The sequence below is a fragment of the Gossypium hirsutum genome, chromosome A10 (assembly GCF_007990345.1).
Source record: "Gossypium hirsutum isolate 1008001.06 chromosome A10, Gossypium_hirsutum_v2.1, whole genome shotgun sequence".
Lineage (NCBI taxonomy): Eukaryota > Viridiplantae > Streptophyta > Magnoliopsida > Malvales > Malvaceae > Gossypium > Gossypium hirsutum.
In genome coordinates, this window is record NC_053433.1 from 40976771 (window position 1) to 40993768 (window position 16998).

The window sequence follows — 16998 nt, forward strand, 5'->3', positions numbered from 1 at the left end:
TAGTTGGTTTGAGCTAATACTAAACGAACTCAAACAAGCTGAATTGAGCTGGACGGAGCTCGATAACCTGGAAATGAGCTAGGATCAGCTTGCCAACAATGCATGGGTTCTTTGGATAGTTGCTTCGAGCTGATTTTGTGAGCATTGTCCATTGGTTTCAACCAAGGTTTTGCATTAGAGCTAAAAAGCTCCTAGGAAACGTTTATATTGCAATGGTCATTAGAACTTCAAATAGTTGGGAGCTCATTGTCGAGTAATGAGTCCAGGGCATGCTCATATCCAGTCTCTCTAACCAATCAACCCATGTATCTTGTTCTCTCTAAGCTAGTCCAGTACAATGGAGTTCGGCATTTACGACCATATAAAGCTCATACGGTGCCATCTTTATACTAGATTGAAAACTATTATTATACGTGAATTCAACCAATGGTAATATTTTCCCAGTTGCCTTCAAACTCTAAAACACAACAGTGAAGCATATCTTTGAGAATCTGAATAACTCTCTTGGACTGACCATCTGTTTGAGGATAAAAGGCGGTACTGAAATGCAACCGTGTACCCACAACTTCTTCCAATTTCTTCCAAAATCTCGACATAAACCTCGGATCTCTATCCGAAATAATAGAAACTGGCACCCAGTGCAATCTGACAATTTCAGAAATGTACAATTCAGTTAATCTATCATGAAAATCTGTACGTATGGAATGAAATGTTCAATTTCGTCAAACGATCAATAGCAACCCAAATAGCATCTTTCTTTTTTGGAGATAAGGGTAACCCCGATACGAATCCATCGTAACTCTATCCCACTTCCACTCAGGTATCATCAATAGCTGTACTAGTCCAATGACACTTGATGTTGGGCTTTAACTTGTTGAAAATCAAGCATCTTGACATAAACTCTGAAATGTCGCATTTCATGCTCGACGACCAGTAAAACTGTTTCAATCATTGTACATCTTAGTACTCCCAGGGTGAACAGATAAACAACCACTGTGTGCTTCGTGTAGAATTTTTTGAATAAGCTCGAGATTCCTTGGCACATAAACTCTACCATAGAATAGTAAACAATCATCAGATCTGATCTAATACTCTGAATCAGTAGTCAACTCGCATTGTACTCTTTTAGCTTGTATTCATTATCACTTTTCTGAGCTTGCGAATTTGCTGAGAAATACGGCTTAGCTTTTACTCAGCTAAAATCAAACCTCATTAGACAAGTTACTATGTCTTATTGCCACAATGAAATAAGATTCCTACTAAAAGTCCGCTACCTGCTTTCTCTTAAAGATAATCATAGCTAACTCATAGTCTTTCAACACTCGAGCCATCTTCGTTGTCGAAATTCAAATCTTTCTGAAATTAATACTTCAAGCTCTTGTGGTCAGTAATATGTGCACTTCTCACAATGAATGATGTCGCAAATTTTCATGCGAAACATAGTACCAATTCTATCGTGTGTTAGATAATTCTTTTCATGCGTTTTAACTGTCTAGAAGCATAAGCTATCACTTTTCCTTTTGCATTAAACATATCCCAAACCGTTCAATGACATGTCACTAAAATCACAAACTCTTTACCGACTCAAGCTGAACTAAAATTGGTGCTTCAGTTATAGTTCTTTCAACTATTCAAAACTTTGTTGGCATTTCTCATGTAATGCCCCGAATTTGGGCCTAGAAGTATTGGGCCTTGAGTATGGATCCGTTAGGAGGTTGTATATAAGGATTTAATTGTACAAGAAATGACATAATTAAATGTCTGCTTTGGTGGTTAATGGCCCTGAGAAGTATTGGAGAAATCTTGGGTTCAAACTTAGGCTTTAGCAAAAATTTTTGGTTTTAAGTGAATAAAACCCTGGGTGCTTGGATGAGATCCACTAGAGATCAGAAATTGTTGAAGAAAGAACAATATGTTTCTTTTATCCCTTCCAGACGATTGGAAAATCAAGAAATAGTTAATATATTCAAGATAATTACGTATTTACAAAATACCGTCTCAATTCATCCTATTTCATCAGATCCGGGATGTGATATGGTTCCGAAGGATGAACTGGGCAGTTCCAATAAGATTTCATTCTTTGAAAAAAATCCATTTTTTGATTTATTTCATCTATTCCATGTAAATTATTGTGGTAGAAAAATAACACAAGAAACCATGTGGTCTAGTGGTGGTGGCGTCATTAAGGTTGCAAGGAAGCCTAGGTTCAAGTCTTGGCTCTTGCAATTTATTTTGGTTTTTCTTTTAAAGGAACCTAGACTTTGGCCTATAGACCTTATAATTAATTGAGGATATTTTGTGACAGAGAAAGAGCCTTGTGGTGTAGTGGCAAGGTGGCGTGTTGTGTAACTATGAGGTCTAAGGTTCAAGTCTTAGGATGTGCAATGGAGTAGTTATTTTGCTGTTTGAGTTGTGTAGGATGTGGAGTTGGACTGGAACTCTGTGGTTGAAGTGGCCATAAAAAATAATGAATTTTCCTAATGTTGAAAGTAATCCCACATAGGGAACTGGCTTTAAATAGAACGAACAAGATGAGTTGGTGGTCACTGGTTTTAGGAGGGATTATTTCATACCTGGTTCACCAAAGTTGAAGATCGTGTACTTTGACGCGTTCTCATAAATAGTTGTGTATTCGCGCCCTTCTTTGTTGGAAGTCGACAAAGTCGAAAAGTCAAAACTTCAGAATTTGAGGCCTCACAAGCGTGCGATCGCTCGTGTGGTAAATCGAGCCCACGAAACGTGGGCGTACGTTGAAGAAGGCCACCATGAGTGATCTTAAGGGTTTAGGGTAAACTTCACTATTAAGTGGGACGTAGATAGACTTGTCATGTCGTGCACACGACTTAGGTAGTTCTGAGCCACGTTAGGCCTAGATGGGCCGTGTGGGCCAATGGCTCATGGCCCGACATGGATTAGATTCACGATAAGTGATGAACATTGGATTGCGCTATGTAGGTCACATAGCTGTAATTGAATTTAGGCTAATTGGGCCACATGAGCATGTGGGCCCACTTAGGCCGAGTGATGGGCCTTGGGCCCATTTACACTGTTATGATCATTTACACTGAGTATGACTTTGCATACACGTATTATTTATGACATGACATACTGAATGGGATTGGGTTTCTATTGACGGAGGAAGTGTACGGCCAGTAGCCGTTCTGTACAAGGCTTTCAGCCTTTCTGTGATACTTATAGCTTATAGCCGTTCTATTAACTGGCAGTGTTGCTGTGATATTTACGACCTTTAGCCGTTCTGTCTACGATGTTGAGCCGTTTTGTTGACTTAGTGCCGCAACCGGTGCTAAGCTTGGTGTGTTGGCTGGGTGGGTCGATTTTATCCTACCTGGTGTGTTGGTTGGTACGGGTGGTGTATTGGTTGGACGGGGCTGGATATCTGTCTGCATATCTGCATCTGATATTGATTATGTATTGGGCTTAGGACCACTGATTCTGTTAATGAGCTAGGCCTAATTGTTACTGATATTGAGAATGGGCTAGGCCCAATTGACTCTGATGAGGGCTGAGACCCAAGTGAAATTGCACTGGCTTAGGTCCACACTCATTGTTCTTTTACTGTAATGGGCTCCGGCCCAGACTGATTCTGAATTCTGTCTGCTTACTAACTATTTTAATTTAGGAGGGGATTACAAAATAAGTTTTCATAAACTCACCCCGTTTATTAATTGTGCAGGAAATCCCAGTCTTAGGCAATTTAGAGCCGCGAGAGACTCGGAGGTGGCCACACGACCATGATGCTCTGCTGTAGACTTTTTATTTAATTTTATGTTTTAGGGTTTTAATTCTGTAATAGGCCTTTGAGGGATTAATATTTATTGGGCTTTTGATTTTCTTATTTAAAACTGCTAAACACGAATTTTCAAAAATTAATAACTATTTTCAAAACATTTAAAAACAGACAGTTTATATTTCAAACTTTAGTAGCTTCCACGATTTGAAATAACTTAAAGTATCAATACCAGACATTAAGTAGACATTTTTGTCGAGATGATTTGCTAACCTCAAGCAAAAGATTTTAATTATAGATATGAACTTTTAACGACAACTCAATTTTTGAACGATGCTTTGATGTGACACGCCAGATTCGGCCATAAATTCTAGGCCAGGTTTGGGGTGTTACATCTCAGACCACTCAAGCTTCACATCTTTTTGTAACAATTGTGTCATGGGTGTAACAATCATCAAGAACCTTTTACAAAACACTGATAGTAGCCAGGTAATCCCAGAAAATTTCTGATTTAATACTTTTCTTGGTGGTTTTCACTCAACAACTATTAAAATCTTACTCGGATTAACTAGAATACCTTCTGCTGAAACAATATGTCCCAAAAATCCAACTTCTCAGAGCCAAAACTCACATTTACTGAATTTAGAAATAGTTGCTTATCTCGTAAATTCTGCAATACAATTCTCAAATGCTTGGCATGCTTAGATTCATCTCGAGAATAGATCAAAATGTCATCAATGAATACAACAACAAATCTGTCCAAATACGATCTAAAGATTCAATTCATCAAATCCATAAATACTGTAGGAGTGTTAGTTAATCCAAATGGCATAGCAAGAAATTCATAATATCCATACCTGGTTATGATCGCAGTTTTCGGCACATCCGAATCTTTAACTCGCAATTGATAATAGCTAGATCATAAATCAATCTTTGAAAATACTATTGCTCCTTTCAACTGATCAAATAAATCATCAATTCTCAACAAAGGATACTTATTCCAAATTGTAACCTTGTTAAGCTGACGATAATCAATACACAGTCTCATCGATCCATCTTTCTTCTTTACGAATAGAACTGGTGCATCACAAGGCGAAAAACTAGGTCGTGCAAAACCTCTATCTGTTAACTCTTGCAGCTGAGCTTTCAATTCTTTCAATTCTGGAGGAGCCGTTCTATACGGAGCTATCGATATCGGTGATGTTCTTCATACTAATTTAATAGCAAACTCAACCTCTCTGATCGGTGGCAACCCAGGTAACTCTTCTGTAAACACATCTCAATATTCACAAACCATTGACACTGTTCAATCTTTGATTCAGACACTTTTGTATCTAATACATACGCAAGATAAGCATCGCAACCTTTCCTCCCATATTTCTGAGCTAACATCATCAATATCACAATAGGCAACCTACTCAAATCATCAGATTCGATATGAAGAATTTTACTATTCTGACATTTCAACTTAATAGTCTTTCGTCCACAGTTTACAATAGCATCATGCAGAGTCAATCAATCCATACCCACGATCACATCAAATTCATCAACGGTAGAAGTATTAAATTAGCCGGAAAACAATGACCCCGAGTCATCAAAGGACAATTCTTGCAAACTTTATCAACAAGGACATACTAGCCCAAGGGGTTCGATACTTAATCACAAATTTAGTTGACTCAACAAGTAAACTTTTACTAGACACTAAATACATACAAACATATGAATGAGTCAATCTAGGATCAGTTAAAGTAATTACATCAGTGTCATAAAGACAAAATGCACTAGTGATAACATATGGTGACGACGCATCTTGGCAAGCATGAATAGCATAAACTCTGGTTGGTGCTCAAGCCTTGGATCTCACAGTAGAATCGTTTGTCGCACCTTTGCTACTAGTCACATTTCTCGTATTTATAGGTGGTCTCCCTCTGATAGCTATATTACTTGGCATTGTATTTAGATATTAGTCTTTCTTGGGTAACCTAGGAGAATCCCGAATGAAATGATCTTGTGAGCGTCGTACCTCTACTACTAGTCACATTTCTCGTATTTCTAGGTGGTCTTCCTCTGACAGATGTATTACTTGGCCTTGTATTCAAATATTTGTCTTTCTCGTGAAACTCAGGATAATCCCTAATGAAATGATCTTGTGAGCCACATCTAAAACATGTTTTATTATTCATCCAATAGTCTCCAAAATGCCATTTTCCACACTACTGACACTCAGGTTTGTTGGTTCTGACACTACTAACACTCGATCTTGAGGTACCTTGAGTTGTTGGACTTATGTGTTGTTTCCCACGATCTTTAGTAGAATACCTCACTGAAGCATTCGAACGATTATACGAATCCCTTGATTTCTTTGAAGAAGAATGATAGGGTTTACTTATCGACCTCTTTCTCGAATCTTTTTCCTCAGAATTAGCTTTTCTCTTTTCTTTGCTAAGTTCCTAGGCTTTTTAGGCTCTGTCAACCAAAACAACAAATTCTTTCAATTCCAGAATAGTAACACCCCTTACTCATTTTCAACGTCGAAATAGGGTTACGGAGCATTACCGGACTTATTAGCCAAATAACATACATTTCTCATACATTTTTCCAATTTAAAAAAAAAATCATTCATATCGTCCCTAATACGAGCCTATGAGGCCTAAAACATGCTTTAGGAGTGGTTTGGGAGTACATTGATAATACAGGGGACATACGCCCGTGTGGCCCAGCCGTGTGTCTCACATGGCCTAAGGCACGCCCGTGTCACAGGCTATGTGGACATTCAAAATGGGATCACATGGTCGTGTCCCAGCCCGTATCCAACCCCATGTAACTCCCTGACTTGGGTCACACGGCCAACCACACGCTAGTGTGACCAGCCCCTGTGCCCTTCAAAATGGCCTCACACATCTGTGTGCCAGGCAGTGTGCTAGGCCGTGCCAAACCTATAGGGTATATTGAATTATAACACACGGCCAAGTCACATGCCCGTGTGCTGAGCCGTGTGAGCATACTGACTTGATTTCTAATTAAACACCAAAGGACACAAGGCTGTGTCACCTGACCATGTGTCACACACGGATGAGACACACACCCATGTCTCTGCCCGTGTGGACAAAAATAGGCTATGTTCCAACTTTCTCACCCAAATTACATACACCTAAACTAACCAAATTTGCATATAACCACAACTTCAAATGGCATCTAAACTCATCTAAACTAAGTTCAATTCATGCTATATCAACACCAACAACTACAAGGCACACAAGTACCATAATATGCTATTCAACTCAGGCCAATTTTACATTTTCAAATCACCTAAATGGTCATTTTCATTTATACATCACTTTGCCTAAAATCACAAACATACCAATTCTCAATTATCAATTATTTGATACTCAAATTACCAATTCACAAACAACCTTCCACCACAAGCATTTACATAGTAATTACCAAGTGCATGACAAAGGCAATTTGCATATAAATACACAACCAAATCAACCAAAATAAGCCAAGTTACATGGCTATACACATAACTAACCATTCATCAATTACAAGCCAACTCAAATGGCTAAATCCATTACTATCATATATAAAAATGACCATAGCTCCTATACATGCCATATAACCAAATATATAAGTTCAAAGTACTAAAGTGAAAGCTTAATAATGTGATGAGATCTCCGATGATTCCCAATCTGAGCTATGAAGCTTAGTAAGCTTGTATTGTTAATAAGTAAAGCTCACCATTCATTCACAAATCAAGTTGTATGAACATAGTATACTACAAAATCATTAAATCATGAGGTTAACATATATTCAATCACATAAGTAACTATAAACTCACAACTTTCATAGGTTCAGTGGTCATATAGTTTTTGTACATACCTATACTGATACGTATCTATTTCTTACCATTTCATTTCTTTGATATACCCATTAAACCATTTGGAATACTATCAGATACTCGGGAATCTCGCACCCTAAGTGCCAATACATAGCCGAAGATATCTCAATCTCATATCTCATATAATGCTCACTCTCGAGCTATCAACGAGTCTGCTCACACTAGCTGACGATCATGGTGTAGTTACACAGTGTTGCTCATACAACCTGACGAGAATCTGCAACACATGCCTGATAACTCAGCCACCGGTAGGACGTACGGACCAGCAACCAAATCACATAACCCCTAATGAGATGTCATTTGTATCCTAATCTATTCCTAAGGTTCAACCGGGATTTATCATTTTTGAATCTTCATCGAACATTTCTGTACCATCGTATTCATCAACAATTCAAATACAAAGCATTTAAAATACAAATATATCAATGCTTATTAACATACAAACTTACCTCGATTAATAAAATGACGAAACGAATCAACTAGTCCGATACTTTATTCTTTCCTCGGTCTAGATTCGAACTTCACTTTCTTGATCTATATTAATCAAATTTAACTTATTTAATTATCATTCTATTCAATTTAACCTAAAAATCACATTATGGAAACTTTACACTTTTGCCCTAATTTTTGGACATTTTTACAATTTAGTCCTTATCTCATAAAAGTACAAATTCATGCAATTCAATTTCAGCCCATCACAGCCTCATATCAATTAAGTCCCTATCAGCTTAAAATTTTCATTTATTTCACATTTCTCATTTAATCCCTAAATGGCAATTTTACCAAAAATCACTTTGCAAATGTTGTTTATCTAACAACAAGCATACATTTTCTATCATCAAACATCAAAATACATAGACATTCATCAATGGAAAAACTCCAAACTATTAAAAATTTGCAAATTAGTCCCTAGGCTAGCTAGATTAAGCTGCAACGATATCAAAAACATAGAAATCATTAAAAATAATACAAAAATCACTTACCAATTTAACAATGAAGGAGCCGAACCCTAGAAAGCTTACATGGAGGCTTCTATCTTCTTAATTTCAGTGGGAAAGATGAGTGAAAGATGATAGCTTTTGTTGTTTTATTATTTTACTTAATTATTTTACTAAATTACTTTTTTAACCTTATTAATAACCCATTAAAATCACCTAATTAGTGCCCCTATTTGTCCACTCATATTAACAACGGGCTAATTAATACATAAGGACCTTCAATTTAATATTCCATAGCTATTAGTCACCTTTAGCTAATAGAACACAAGTTTTACACTTTACGCGATTTTGTCCTTTTTATCAAATTAAGCACTTAAACGATAAAACTTCTTAACGAAATTTTCACTCATACATTATACTATAGAAAACCTTAGATTTGTGGTCCCAAAACCACTATTCTAATTTGGCTAAAAACGGGTTGTTACAAGAATCCTGAGTAGAAGCTTAATATCTTCATTCAACCCGTCTTTGAACCGCTTACACATAATCTCTTCAGTGGAAACACATTCTCAAGTGTATTTACTTAGTCTCACAAATTCTTTTTTGGTACTCAGTCACAGTCATATAATCTTGCTTCAGTTCCATAAATTCTTTGCGCTTTCGATCGATAAATCGCTGGCTTATGTATTCTTTGCGCTTTCGATCGATACAGTGCATTTAACACATTCTGTCGGCGTACAAGACAATTCATTAAATACCCAGTTCGTATTCTCAAGCCAAAACTCAACTCCCTCAGGATCATTACAAACTATAGCTCTAAACTCTTCAGCCCTGTACTTTCAAATTGTAACACCCTTTACCTGTATCCGACACCAGAACTGTAACACCCCTTACCCGTGTCCGAGGCCGGGCTAAGGTACGAGGCGTTACCAGACAAACATACAAACATTAAACTAAAATACGAGCCATAAAATTTTATTCATATTTCAAAGCATTCATTCTCTTACACAAAGTCCCTTATTTGAGTCTACGGAGCCCAAAACATACTTTAGAAAGGGTTTGGGACTAAACTGAGAACTTATGAAAATCTTGGAAATTTCATGCTTTAAGGCTCCACATGCCCGTGTCCCAAAGTCGTGTTCTATACACGGCTGAGACACATGGTCGTGTCTTTGCCTGTGTGGAATATACCTAGGCTATTTCCAAGCTTTGATCAACCTTGATCTCTTACACACTTATAAAAAATCAAAAGCATATAACATGGTATTCATTTAATGATTAAACATCCTCAATTAAACCACAAACATAGCATTTGTATGTCATCATACATGTGTCTCTCATACTCATTTTACCTTGTTTATTATAATACCACTTATACATTTATACCAAGATTATCATCTTACCAAATATCTTCAGCTTAATCATCAAGCATTCATATTTAAAGCTAGATCATATCTTTATAAAATACCACGATTCAGATGCACAGAATAACATGTTTGCCTAAAACATTTCAATTCAATTCCATACCCAACAAGCATTACATTGAGACTAGTCATATATATATACATGTCATGATACATAACATTCTCTTTTTGTTTTCTTATAAACACATATCATTTATTTCATTATATCAATATTTCATATACCATAGTTTCCATGTATTCCACATATATTTATTTTCCTCGTCCTCCTCTCCATTCCACATCCTTAATGTATATAGCATTCTTGTAAGTACGATTTCACAATTTACTAATAAATGTTCACATCAAACTGTCCACACGAGTCACAGTCACTTAATTATTTATAATTCGAGCTACAGAGCTCCAAATTAAGATCGTAAATTTCCCATGAAACTAGACTCACATATCGTTCCACCATAAAATTTTCATAATTTTGGGTTCAGCCAATTAGTATAGTTTATTCATTTAAATTTCCCCTGTTTCACTTTCTGACAGTTCTAACCTCTCTTCACTAAAAAATAATTATCTCACAGTTCAAAACTCAGATAATGTTCTTGTTGATTTATCTTGAAAATAGACTCATTATGGATTTTAAAAATATAATTTTGAGCCTCTAATTATTTTTCTCCAAATTTTTGTGATTTTCCAAATTCAGAACAGGGGATCACGTAATCATTCTGAATCAGTCTCACGAAAACATAAATATCTCAAAATATAGAACTCCTTTGCTTTTTATGTTTCTTTTATATGAAAATAGACTCATTAATATTTAATTTGATATCTAATTCAGTCTCTGATTCAATTTATACTATTTTTGGTCATTTTTAAAAATCACGTCACTGCTACTGTCCAAAATAGTTTTATTGCTAATTCACTCTTTCACACTTTCTTTGTGTTAACCTCATTTTAACATACATATCACAAATCATTTTCAACACGTTTCATACATCACAAGTATAGGCCCATGATCACAAGGTCACCATAAAATCATCCTCATGTATAACTTACTTGTTTATAACCTTACCACATCCTGGTCGCTTAATGAACACATCATTCACATAACCAAGTTCCTGCACATATTCATCAAAAAACTCACAAAGCAATACATAGAGAGTCTTTTGTTGAACACTTCGGATCAATCCTCGATACTTGGTGGTTTCAGCACATAGCTCCACCCATCATATAGTTTGGCTCTCTTGTACACATGGTGAACACTTAGTACCACCCATGTGACGTAGCCAGTTTATCTTGTAGCTCTTTTGTCTACATGGTGTCCTTCACTTGGAACCACGCATGCGACCTAGCTACATCATAATGTCTTGTAGCTCTCTTGTACACATGATGTGCACTCAGCACTATACATGTGACCTCGCTACATACCATCTGTATCACCCAATCTTTCCGAAGGTTCAATCGGGATTTCTCTCTCTTTTCCAACAATTTCACCAATCAAGTAATTATCCACAAACATATTTCCAATAATTTTATAAAATATCATAATACAAGTAATAGTGATGTATTACGTACATATAAACTTACATCTCATTTAATATCAACGCAATAACATTAAATTACACATTGTCTTATTAAAAATCATATGAACTTACAATTTCCCATAATATCCATAATCATAGAAAGCACATTTATGTATGATAATTCAATGCACTTCATGTACCATAGACATATTTTTAAATCAATTCATAAACTTGGCATCATAATCATTTAATTTAACATAATTCAATTAATTCACTAAATTTAACTTTCAAATATAAATTACAGCATTATTGTTGTATTATTATCATACCAACTTACATATTTTCAACATCTCGGAGATCATAGTAAATATATCAATTTTACATTGAAACATGCATAAATTAATGCTTATTATACATATGAACTTACCTTGATATTAAAACGACCATTTTACCAACTTTCCCAATTTTCAATTTTTCTCTCATTCTAGGTTCAAATCTCATTTTTCAGGATCTAAAACATCATATTTTACTTATTTAATTAATGTACTATTCAAAATAGTCCTTAACTCAAACTTTGGAAAAATTACAATTTTGCCCCTAAACTTTTGCATATTTACACTTTTGCCCCTAGGCTAGGGAATTAAACTTCATTCCTTATTCTTATGTTTTATGACATGATGATCACTTTTCCCTTCTATAGCAACATCAAATTCTCACTCTAACATATACTTATGACTATTAGGTATTTTTACCGATTAAGCCCTTTTGCTCGTTTTCACTTAAAACCGAGTAGCACAAGTTGTCTAACATAATTTAAAACCTCATATTGTATCATAAAACACCAGAATACACAAATTTTACCTATGGGTATTTTTCCAAATATGAACCCTAGGTTGAATTATTGCTAGCATAAGCTAAATCAAGTTACCTGGACTCTAAAAACGTAAAGAACTTGAAAAACGGGGTTAGAACAGACTTACAGTTGAGCTTGGGAAGCTTGAAAACCCTAGCCATGGAATCTCCCTTGGTATACACGTCCATGGTGAAGAATATGAGCAAAATTGGCTTTTAATTTTGTATTTTAATTCATTTTACCCCTAAATGACCAAAATACCCTTACTACTAAACTTTCCAAAAATTCCATCCATGTCCAATTTTTGTCCATAACTTAGAAATTGGTAAAATTCTATTTAAGACCTCCTAATTAATATTTCAAATCAATTTCATACTAGAAACTTCTAGAGTGCAAGTTTTGCAACTTCAATTTAGTCCCTAACTTCGAATTAAGCACTTTATGCATAGAATTTCTTCACGAAATTTTCACACAATCATGCAATCATATCAGAGACCTCAAAATAATCATAAAATAATTATTTATATCTCAGATTTTGTGGTCCTGAAACCTCTGTTCCAACTAGACCCAATTTTGGGCTATTACAACTCTCCCCACTTCAGAGATTTTCGTCCTCGAAAATCTTACCGGAGTGAGGTTTAGTATCTTTCTCATAATTTCCAGCATTACTAACTAATTTTTTTCAAGATGATACTTTCAGAAACGCTCTGTCATCAATTTGAATCCCAAGATAACTCAGTAAACTCTGATATTTCTCTAACTCTGTCCTTCACTTGTCAACCATTCTCAGACTCTGGTCATATCTATAATTATTTTATCACTGAACTCTTTGATTCCACACTTAGGAACATAGTCAACATGATTCTCATGAATTTCCATTATATACACCTCATCGGTAAGGGGTGAGGTCGTACAGTCTCTAACTCGATTCTGACATATATCTATGTGACACATTTTTTTCATTATCCACATATGTCATTATAATCATACTATCCACTTCAAACAATTTATTATTCATACCTGTCTTACATAAAATTTCCAATTATCTCATTTCAAACAAGTGCACTCACTCATACATTGTATGAATTTTGAATAACTTTAATCATCACATTTACTAATTAATTTAGTCAAGCATGCAACAGCATATGAAGGCCAAACAAATATGAATAAATATATCACTCTATAAACTTTCATCTCACATATTATCACATATACATATATCACGAATTCTTATTCATACCTTTCCGAGTTTAACACATCATAGCTACACTTTATTCAAATACTTCAATATCGCTATCAAATGGTCAGATGTAGCTCGGTTGGAGAATATTTCATTTTAAACAAAATAGTCCTTATTAGTGTCGGGAGACATCACACTATCACATATTTGTGGCATGTATAACTAAACTTTTACACTTGCTATGTTAGTCCGAGAATTGACTAAACCTACTCTGAGGCCGTGTCTGAGGCCGGGCTAAGGTACGAGGCGTTACCAGACAAACATACAAACATTAAACTAAAATACGAGCCATAAAATTTTATTCATATTTCAAAGCATTCATTCTCTTACACATAGTCCCTTATTTGAGTCTACGGAGCCCAAAACATACTTTAGAAAGGGTTTGGGACTAAACCGAGAACTTACGAAAATCTTGGAAATTTCATGCTTTAAGGCTCCACATGCCCGTGTCCCAAAGTCGTGTTCTATACACGCCTGAGACACATGGTCGTGTTTCTGCTTGTGTGGAATATACCTAGGCTATTTTCCAAGCTTTGGTCAACCTTGATCTCTTACACACTTATAAAAAAATCAAAAGCATATAACATGGTATTCATTTAATGATTAAACATCCTTTATTAAACCGCAAACATAGCATTTGTATGTCATCATACATGTGTCTCTCATACTCATTTTACCTTGTTTATTATAGTACCACTTATACATTTATACCAAGATTATCATCTTACCAAATATCTTCAGCTTAATCATCAAGCATTCATATTTAAAGCTAGATCATATCTTTATAAAATACCACAATTTAGATGCACAGAATAACATGTTTGCTGAAACATTTCAATTCAATTCCATACCCAACAAGCATTACATTGAGACTAGTCATATATATATATATATACTTGTCATGATACATAACATTCTCTTTTTGTTTTCTTATAAACACATATCATTTATTTCATTATATCAATATTTCATATACCATAGTTTCCATGTATTCCACATATATTTATTTTCCTCCTCCTCCACTCCATTCCACATCCTTAATGTATATAGCATTCTTGTAAGTATGATTTCACAATTTACTAATAAATGTTCACATCAAACTATCCACACGAGTCATAGTCACTTAATTATTTATAATTCGAGCTACAGAGCTCCAAATTAAGATCCGTAAATTTCCCATAAAACTAGACTCACATATCGTTCCACCATAAAATTTTCATAATTTTTTGGTTTAGCCAATTAGTACAGTTTATTCATTAAAATTTCCCCTGTTTCACTTTCTGACAGTTTTGACCTGTCTTCACTAAAAAATAATTATCTCACAGTACAGATCTCGGATAATATTATTGTTGATTTATCTTGAAAATAGACTCATTATGGATTTTAAAAATATAATTGTGAGCCTCTAATTATTTTTCTTCAAATGTTTTTGATTTTCCAAATTCAGAACAGGGGATCAGGTAATCATTCTGAATCAGTCTCACGAAAACATAAATATCTCAAAATATAGATCGCCTTTGCTTTTTATGTTTCTTTTATATGAAAATAGACTCATTAAGATTTAATTTGATATCTAATTCAGTCTCTGATTCAATTTATACTATTTTTGGTGATTTTTCAAAATCACATTACTGCTACTGTTCAAAACAGTTTTATTGCTAATTCACTCTTTCACACTTTCTTTGTATTAACCTCATTTTAACATACATATCACAAATCATTTTCACCACATTTCATACATCACAAGTATAGGCCCATGATCACAAGGTCACCATAAAATCATCCTCATGTATAACTTACTTGTTTATAACCTTACCACATCTTGGTCACTTAATGAACACATCATTCACATAACCAAGTTCCTGCACATATTCATCACAAAACTCACAAAGCAATACATAGAGAGTCTTTTGTAGAACACTTCGGATCAATCCTCGATATTTGGTGGTTTCAGCACATAGCTCCACCCATCATATAGTTCGGCTCTCTTGTACACATCGTGAACACTTAGTACCACCCATGTGACCTAGCCAGTTTATCTCGTAGCTCTCTTGTCTACATGGTGTCCTTCAATTGGAACCACGCATGCGACCTAGCTACATATATCCCGTAGCTCTCTTGTCTACATGGTGTACACATAGTATCACCCATGCGACCTAGCTACATCATAATGTCTTATAGCTCTCTTGTACACATGATGTGCACTCAGCACTATACATGTGACCTAGCTACATACCATCTGTATCACCCAATCTTTTCGAAGGTTCAATCGGGATTTCTCTCTCTTTTCTAACAATTTCACCAATCAAGTAATTATCCACAAACATATTTCCAATATTTTTATAAAAGATCATAATACAAGTAATAGTGATGTATTACTTACATATAAACTTACATCTCATTTAATATCAATGCAATAACATTAAATTACACATTGTCTTATTAAAAATCATATGAACTTACAATTTCCCATAATATCCACAATCATAGAAAGCACATTTATGTATGATAATTCAATGCACTTCATGTACCATAGACATATTTTTAAATCAATTCGTAAACTTGGCACCATAATCATTTAATTTAACATAATTCAATTAATTCACTAAATTTAACTTTCAAATATAAATTACAGCATTATTGTTGTATTATTATCATACCAACTTACATACTTTCAACATCTCGGAGACCATAGTAAATATATCAATTTTACATTGAAACATGCATAAATTAATGCTTATTATACATATGAACTTACCTTGATATTAAAACGGCCATTTTACCAACTTTCCCAATTTTTGATTTTTCTCTCATTCTAGGTTCAAATCTCGTTTTCCGGGATCTAAAACATCATATTTTACTTATTTAATTAATGTAATATTCAAAATAGTCCTTAACTCAAACTTTGGAAAAATTACAATTTTGCCCCTAAACTTTTCATATTTACACTTTTTCCCCTAGGCTAGGGAATTAAACTTCATCCCTTATTCTTATGTTTTGTGACATGATGATCACTTTTCCCTTCTATAGCAACATCAAATACTCAGTCTAACATATACTTATGACTATTAGGTATTTTTACCCATTAAGCCCTTTTGCTCGTTTTCACTTAAAACCAAGTAGCACAAGTTGTCTAACATAATTTAAAACCTCATATTGTATCATACAACACCAGAATACACAAATTTTACCTATGGGTATTTTTCCAAATATGAACCCTAGGTTGAATTATTGCTAGCATAAGCTAAATCAAGTTACCGAGACTCCAAAAATGTAAAGAACTTGAAAAACGGGGTTAGAACGGACTTACAATTGAGCTTGGGAAGCTTTAAAACCCTAGCCATGGAGTCTCCCTTGGTATACACGTCCATGGTGAAGAATATGAG